Source organism: Pipistrellus hanaki (assembly GCF_964339955.1).
Source record: "Pipistrellus hanaki genome assembly, chromosome: X".
NCBI classification, from domain to species: Eukaryota; Metazoa; Chordata; class Mammalia; order Chiroptera; family Vespertilionidae; genus Pipistrellus; species Pipistrellus hanaki.
In genome coordinates this window covers 57,224,304-57,232,180 of record NC_140524.1, presented here as the reverse complement: position 1 = coordinate 57,232,180, position 7,877 = coordinate 57,224,304, and the positions used below count along the sequence as shown (strand labels likewise).

General features: G+C 38.5%; 1 pseudogene across 1 annotated transcript; it reads right to left on the bottom strand.

Moving 5' to 3' along the window:
* Positions 1–6,323: 6,323 nt before the first annotated feature.
* On the bottom strand, positions 6,324–7,402 carry LOC311614819 (neurofilament light polypeptide-like; annotated as a pseudogene). Its single transcript has one exon. The product of its transcript is annotated as a neurofilament light polypeptide-like (transcript).
* Between the last annotated feature and the right edge of the window lie 475 nt (positions 7,403–7,877).

The window sequence follows — 7,877 nt, the reverse complement described above, 5'->3', positions numbered from 1 at the left end:
GAGCTGGAGTCCAAACTCCCATCTTTTGCTTTTATTCTCATATCTCCATGCCACTTCTCTCTCTGTCTTTCCCTCTCTTTCTGTCCCACATTTCCTCTTTCCCTTCTTCCCTCTCTTTCTTGTATCTCTTCTGTATTTTATTTCTGTTTTCTTCTTTTATTTAATTTCTTATGTTTTACTTTCATGGAATATCCTATTTTTTAAAGAAGGTCCTACTACTTAAGAAAAATATATGTAAACAATTGAATTTAATGATCTCTAAGTTTTGTTCCCTAGTCCTTAAATAATTCAACAAACATTTTCTAGTGATTATATAAGAACCTATTCTAAAATGTATCACAATATAGAAAATTAGAATGAGTAGGAGAGTGCCTGAATATAAGAAGGGTATGGCTTAGTGAAAGAATAAAGTGACGTCTGAATCACCAGCAAGTAAAATAAGGTATGACTACGCTCTTATAGAGATTTTTTCATGCAATTAAACTATTGTCATATGCCCCAGTTAAAAGTGTGATGTACTCTATTTGTATTAGTGCCTAACAAACAAAATACTATCAAAGTTGTTCTTACTTCCTCTTCTCTTCACTGTTCTCACCCTTGGCAAATCTTTTCTTACTCACCAGTAAATATTTATTAGTGCTTATGTCAGACATAATGCTGGGATTATAACACTTATCAAACTATTTGAAGTTATGTGCTTGCTTGTCTTTCTCTCCACTAGACCTGTTTTACCCAGAGGTCAATGAATGGATAGGGCTATGTTTTGAAACAAACCTCCTGAGTCTGTATGCAACCTTTTATATATATGAACATATGTTCATTTTCTGGACAAGAGTTCAGTAGCTTTTATCAGACTTTCAAGAAGGGGCTATGTGCCAAAGAAAGTACTTTTGCCATACTTTGAATTTTGAACATCTCAGTGTTAAGATCACAAACTGTAGATTTAGCCAGACCATCTGTGAAATGTGTGATACATGGGAAATAATACAACTCTTCAACTTGGGCTACTTCCCTGATTTAACGTGAGGATTAAATGAACTGATCTTTGTAAAATACTTAGTATATTTCCATGTACTGGTTATGCTCAATAAATATTAAAGAACAATGCTGTGTTTTCACACAGTGGGCACCAAATCACATTAAACAGGTAATGTGAGCGTTTTTCTAAGACAGGGTTCTCAACCTTGGCAGTATTGATACTTTGGGAAAGATAATCCTTTGTTGTAAGAGGCTGTCTTATGCATCATAGGATGTTGAACAACATTCCTAGTCTACCCACTAGATGGCAATAGCACACTTCCCAATTGTGATAGCCACATATGTCTCCAAACATTACCAAATACTATCCTGGGGCAAAGTCACACTCCCATTGAAAGCAACTGATCTAAATGAATGAAATGGATCAGCTTATGAGATAATTATTTTTGTCAGCTTCATATTTGACAGTCATGGGCACCATATTTATCCCCTAGGAGACTGAACACTCTGTGAAGAGGACGAACTAGTGATTTCAGTTAGTGAGCATTCAACACCTTCAACTAGATACTAATCATCCTTCAGGGGTCCAGAGGCATGGTAAAGATGAGGAATTCTCCAATCTGCACACACCTCAAAATTGCTCTATTAGTTCAGAGCAGTTATAAATATTTGCTAGGCAAGAAAATGGCTTCCTCAGAATAAAAAAACAACCCAAACTTAGCAAATAGATATAAAAACAACAAAAATGTTCAGCAACAACAAATCTACTTTTATCCAGAAACATGATGTTTATATGGCCAAGTTAAAAGAACTTTCATACCTATGCCATTTATTTCAACATAAATGGTATGATCAAAATGTATTAATCTTTCACTTTATGAAAGAAACTGCCAGTGTGCTGAGATGGAAAAAATCCCTGGAATTCCATATCCTTAAAAGCTTATTCAAATGGCTACAAGTAAGGTAGTATATGGGTAGATGAATATATTATCCTAGGTACTGAATGTATTTTTATTAGGCCATAATTGAGAAAGTGTGATATCCAATGTTTGTCTTTAGCAAGCAGACAGCAAAACAGCTTATCTTCTTAACCCAGGCAGTGCACATTGCTAGCATGATACATGTTTTATTCTGAAATCTTATAAATGTGATGGAATTCTTCTAATTAATATGCTCATTTAAAAAATAATGGACACAGTTTTCATTTTCATAGGAGTTAAACCATCCTTTGATTTATATAATAAGTGCATTGATAAGATAGAAATGTTAAACCTACAGGTCAGATGTGTGTCTAAAATAATTAGTGCTTCCATGTGCAAGAGTTCTTAGTGATTAGAATTTCAAGGTCACATTGCAAAAGAGTAATATGGGGGAGAAAAGTATTCTAGTCTTCTTTAAAGCTTCACTTATTCACTACCATAAAATGTGTTTTCATAGTTTGTCATTAATATTTATTGGTTGCAGTGAACTGGCAAAAGATTCATTGTCATATGCTTTGCTCTGTATCTGATTTAGAAAATAGAATATGGAAAAATTGTTGCAATTGCCATGTATTATTATACTAAATCATGAACATAATGTATGCTGTTTTCATATATCTTTATCAAGAGGTCTCCAAAATTAAAAATTACTTTAAGTAAGCTTTATTGTGCTCCTAGTCCATATGATGTATATGAGCTTAAAACACCAAATCAGTCATGCATTTTTTAGTAATATATGTTTATCATGATGTACAAGTGTAGGTGAAATGCCTTTAGAAAATAACTGTGTTCTGAATGTAAAAATCATTGTGACTGTGGAAAACGCAAAATCAGCCTATATATTGTTATATTCTTATGACCTGTGGCATATTAGAATGAGAGTTGGCATTTCAGATTAGAAAATGTCCTCCTTAAAACACTATGGAGGAAAGCAGTTCATTTTTCTCCTGTGAAATAGGATAACTGTTCATATTTAATAGAGATTTCTCAAATTTGTCAACTCAGGAATGTGCATACAATTTTAAACTGAAAGCTAGCACATTTTATGTTACTATAATATTTTTCAGTTCTGCTCTCCCCTTTGTGGTGTTAATTTTCAATACACCTTCATGAAATTGGAATAAATAAAAATAATGATAATCATCTGAATAAATGTCTATGATATTTAATACAAAATGAATTTTGCATACTATTTACATAGTTGAATAATGAAAATCATGAAACTAAAGGATGTCAGACTTGAAAGGTAACTTAGAGGACATTTAGGCCAGCCCTTTTAGTTTACAGATAAACTGAGGTCCATAGAAAAGAAATAACTTTGCCAGTGTAAAAATGTAATTGAGTACCCTAATTTTCTACCTGATATCAGAAATGGAAAGTAAAAAGAAGTCTCATTTATAGCTGCTTAAAAAAAATACCTAGGAATAAATTTAACCAATGCTGTAAAAGACCTAAACTTGGAAAATTATGAGAGACTGAAGAAAAACCTGAAGGAGATATAAACAAGTGGAAGAATATAACATGTTTATGGATTGGAAATATTAATATTATTAAAATGTTCATAGTACCCAAAGCAATCTATAGATTCAACATAATTCTTAAGAGATACAAATGACATATTTTACAGACTAGAAAAAATATTCCAAAAATTTATATTGAACCAAAATGACCCTGAATAGCCATAGTATTCTTTTTTTTAAAATATATTTTATTGATTTTTTTACAGAGAGGAAGGGAGAGGAACAGAGAGTTAGAAACATGGATGAGAGAGAATCATCAATCAGCTGCCTCCCGCACACTCCCCACCAGGGATGTGCCCGCAACCAAGGCACAGGCCCCTGACTGGAATTGAACCTGGGACTCCCCAGTTCGCAAGCCGAAGTTCCATCCACTGAGCCAAACCGGTTTCGGCAGCCATAGTATTCTTGTGAAAAAATCACACTATCTGATATCAAACTAAACTACAAGGCCATAGTAATCAAAACAGCATGGACTCAGAGGGAAGGCAGGGGAGGGTGGGTAGGTGGGAGGTGATCAACTAAAGATCTTGTATGCATATATGCATAACTCATGGTCATAGACAATAGAGTGCTAAGGCCTGTGGTGGAGGTGTGGAGCAGGCAAGGAGCAGCTGGGGGTGGGGCAGGATGCTTGCATTGTTGACATGGCAATGATGCAGGGATTCTGTACAGACCCAGCTGCTCAGGGCCTCTGGGCCACTTGGGAAGGCAGGGCCTGAGCGGAAAGAGGTAGCTCTGGTGCTGCCAGGCAACCAGGGAAAGGAAGGCCCATTTTTGCACAAATCTTTGTGTATCGGGCTTCTAGTTTATTCTATAAATGTTAGTAGAAAAATGGAATAGGTAATGTGTAAACAAATGAAATTAAACTACTTTTTTACACCATACAGAAGAATAAACTCAAAACAAATTAAATACTTAAATGTTAGATTCAAAACCATCAAAATCCTAGAAGAAAGCATAGACAGTAAAATCTCAGACATTTCTTGTAGCAATATTTTTTTCTAATATAATGCCTCAGGCAGTGGAAACAAGGGAAAAATAAATAAATGTGGCTACATCAAACTAAAATGTTTTTATGCAGCAAAGGACACCATCAACAAAATAAAAAAAATAACTCACTGAATAGGAGAATATATTTGCCAATAATATATCTGATAAAGGGTTAATATCTAAAATTTATAGAGAACTTATAAAACTCAACACCAACAAAACAAATAATCCAGTTAAAAAAAATGGGCAAAAGACATGAATAGACTCTTCTCCATAGAGTTCATACAAATGGCCAATAGACATATGAAAGGATTCTCAATGTCACTAGTCATCAGATAAATGCAAGTTGAAACCACAATGAGATATCACCTCACACTTGTCACCTTACATTTGTTATCATCAACAAATCCACAAATGACAAGGGCTGGTGAGGATTCAGAGAAAAACGTACTCTTGTGCACTCCTGGTGGGGATGCAGATTGGGGGAGTCACTGTGGAAAGCAGAACGGAGTTTCCTCGAAGCATTAAAAATGGAACTGCCTTGTGACCCTGAAAATCCACTTCTGGTAATATATCCAAAGAAACGTGAAACACTAATTCAAAAGAACATAAGCACCCCTATTCTCATTGCAGAATTATTTATAACTAGTGGCCTGGTGCATGAAATTCATGCACTGGGGTGGGGGTGGGAGTTGTCTCTCAGCCTGGCCTGCATCCTCTCCAATCTGAGACCCCTGTGGGATTGGGCCTAAATTGGCAGTCAAACAACCCCCTCACAATCTGGGACTGCTGGCTCCTAACCAGTCACCTGCCTGTCTGCTTCATCACTCTGCCTGCTGGCCTGATTGCCCCCAACTGCATCCCCCACCGGCCTGCTCACCCCCAACTGGTCCCCTCTGTCGGCCTGCTCTTCCCCAACTGCCCCCCTGCCAGCCTGATCACCCCCAACTGCCCTCCCCTCCTGGCCTGATCATTCCCAACTAGCTTCCCCTCCTGGCCTGATCACCCTTAACTGCCTCTGCCTCTGCCCTGCCACCATGGCTTTGTCTGGAAGGACTTCTGGAAGGTCTCATGGTCTAATTAGCATATAATCATTTTATTAATATAGATAGGATATGACATACTGCCATAACTATAACATGTGTACCAGTATTATTCTATGAGAATACATACTTCATGCAATAGGAAGGCATCTAATACATTACATTGTATATGTTTAAGTAGTAGACAATACTGTATTCATAGTAATAATATACACCCTGTGACTTCCTTTCCTGATTTGGGAATGGTTTCCCAATTCTTTGAACATTTCCTGGCCCCTAATATGTGTGTGTGTGTGTGTGTGTGTGTGTGTGTGTGTGTTGTTTGTTTGTTTTGTCATTCAGAGTAACTTTATTTAATGTTTATTGCACATTATTTGAAGTCTTTAATTTCTAATCACCAAAGATTCAAAGGACTATTTTTTCCATGAAGTTTAACATCAACATCAGTGAATTCATGTATTTTTATTGTAAACATCTGAATTATTGACATTGTCATAGATCCTGAACTCATAAGCATGTACCATGCACAGGCAGGCAGCAAGCTAAGAAGCCACTCTGCAAGCAAACATATACTCTGCATAAGGAGAAAAGTCATAGCACAACATTTAATGTCCAACCTGAGTCACTTCAGAATATTATATATATTGAGTTCTTACTTAATATAGTATCAGGAACTCAACCACTTGTTTGGTGACAGGTTGACCTGGTTTCAGGAGTATTACTCCTGAAATAATTAAGAAAAGGGGGGCTCAATCTTTTCTTGGTTCTTGCTCCTCCCCAGCACCTTCATCTTTCTTCTCATCCTCAGCTTCTCAGGCATCTTCTCCTTCACCTTCACCTCCTTCGTCTTCCTCCTTTGTATCCTCAAATCCTTCCTTGCCACCTTCCTCTTCCTCTCCTTCCTCTTCATCAGCCACTTCTTTCCCCTCCTCTTCTTCAGCTTCTCCTTCAGAGGGGGGTTCATCCTTAGCTTCCTAAAGGTTTCCTCCACCTCGATGTTGCTGGTGCATTAAGAAGGGAAGGAGGGAGCGCACATCAAGTAGGAGCTATTCTGTAAACCACCATAGGTAGATCGACCAAAGATCTGGGAATTCTGAGTATATCCACTAGCTATGCTTCCCACGCTGGTGAAACTGAGCTGGGTCTCCTCACCTTCCAAGAATTTCCTGTAAGTTTCAATGTCCAAAGCCACACTGAGGAGGTCCTGGTATTTTTTTAAATATCATGCCATTTAACTCTAGGTAGTTCTCAACTCATTTTCTAATTTGTTGATTGTGTCCTGCACAGCACTAACATCCGAGTTCTTCTTATCCTCCAGCTCTTGCAGCTGCTTTCCCAGAGCATTGTTCATACCCCAGCAGGCTTTGATTTCCAGGGTCTTGGCCTTGAGCAGGTGGCGGCTTTCAGACACCTCGTCTTTGGGGACACACCCCATAGGTGTTTTTGGCAGTGCTCTTGCTCTTGGTCAGCATGGTGAGCAGCTGTTGTACCATTCTTCTGCATTCTGCATGTTCTTGGCAGCCAGCTTCTCCTACTGGGTGCGGATGTCCTTGAGTGCGGCAGAGAGGTCAGACTTGGAGAACATGTCCATCTCCACCAAGATCTGAGCATACTGGATCCGCACCTGCAGCTCAGAGATCTCCTCTTCATGCACCTTCTTCAGAAAGGCGATTTAATCCATCAGGCTGTTGGTGCACTTTTCAAGCTCAGCACCACCAAGAGCTGCCTTGTCTTCACCTTTGCGCTCCTCTATCAGACAGCCCTCTGCCTCACTATGGTTCAGCACCTCTTCCTGGTAGCATGCCTGAAGGTTGCTCCCAGTCCCTTCCAAGCCCTGGTGCCTGCTAATTGCCCACTGCCCTCTCCTCGCCAGTGACTGGGACACAGGCATCCATTTTCTTTTTCTTCTTTTTTTCTTTTTTTTAAAATCAATCTTTATTGTTCATATTATTACAAAGGTTCCTCATTTCTTCCCCCCTCCACCAGGTTCCCACCCCACCCTCTGCCCCCTCCCCACCCCCCATTGTCCTCATCCATAGGTGCACAGTTTACGTTCAGTCTCTTCCCCCCCCCCCCCCCCCCCCCCCCGCAGGAACAGTCAGTCCACTCCCCTCCCATATCACTGACTCTACTACAATGAACCGCTATTATTGTTCATCAGGTTTTTCAATCTCCTTTTTTTGTTGTTGTTGTTGTTTTGTTTTGTTTTAATTAATAAACTTTTACACTTCTAAAAATGAATTTTAAAATCTAAACCTTGTTTTTTTTTTCTGCCCTGGGAATTGAGAGCAAACTTGTTTACATGTAAACTTGCCCTTAGGCTATCAAAAGGTGTAGCCATTCAAGTGTAAATGGACACATTGTTT